A 1,161-nucleotide genomic window follows, 5' to 3' on the forward strand; every position below is an offset into this window, starting at 1 on the left:
AATGATAATTTATTATTTAGTGTCAAATGTCAAAATGAATAATGTACGGCTGTAGGATGGCAATAGGAGCTAATTGAGATAGCATTATTATAATTGTGATTTTTTACGTATACCGGGCGCGTCCCACGAGATATAACTACAAAATATCCAATTTCGTATTAATAACATTCACAAGATATAATTAACGTTAGCTATAACAACAAAAAGCATATTTTTTTAACGTATAACGCTTAAATTATGTAACGTTATTTTTATATGAGTAACTTCAATTTGTATAAGATTTATATGGACTAATTTCTTTTAACATAAAATACATTAGGTATACCTATACGATGTTAGGTTTTTTTTGTAACAGAGCGGAAAAATTAATGGCTTGCTGGATTGTTTGCTTGCATCAAAGTTTTTAATGAATTATAAGTTTTAAATCTTAGGTGTTCTGAACATTATACGCTTTGATCGTTATATCAATTGATATTATGTATAAACAACGTTATACCTTACAAAATTAGATATTTTAATATTATACTTTTTGTGCATTATATCCAGTGAACTTTATACTAAACGAGTTATATAAAATGGTTAATATTATATAATAAGTTCTTTTTATCTCGTATTATTTACCCTGCTAAACTATTCTGCAATACAATAGATCATCTTCCTGCCCATTCAATTAGTGGCATTTAAAGATAAGGACCTATATAGGACCATTAAAAACCTAATTAAGCTAAGTCTTACTTTGGAGAAAGAAATGAATTTGGAGTATCTCATCGTATCGTCCCAAATGGAAAATTATGTCCAGGGATATATGCAGAGATATCACAGAGAGAGAGATCTCTGTGTTAATCCCTAGGGATATAGTTTTCCATTTGGTACGAGAAAGAGAGAGAGGAGAGAAATAATACATTACGAGTAGAAGAAAAAGATATAAATGAACATCGACGTAGACACAATGATGATGACAATGATGATCCATTTAATTATTTCATTGCATTTTCGATGAGCTCAACAAAATAAACTATGCCGCCACGTGAATGTTATGTAATTGTAATCTTCATTTAAACGATTAATTAAGTTATGATTCGCATAATTTCCATTTCTGCATTCATGCTTTATTCCGTTGCATTTAGACATATAATATGTTTTGGTGTTTTATCGCAGCAC

The sequence above is a fragment of the Choristoneura fumiferana genome, chromosome 15, assembly GCF_025370935.1.
Source record: "Choristoneura fumiferana chromosome 15, NRCan_CFum_1, whole genome shotgun sequence".
In the NCBI taxonomy this organism is placed as follows: domain Eukaryota; kingdom Metazoa; phylum Arthropoda; class Insecta; order Lepidoptera; family Tortricidae; genus Choristoneura; species Choristoneura fumiferana.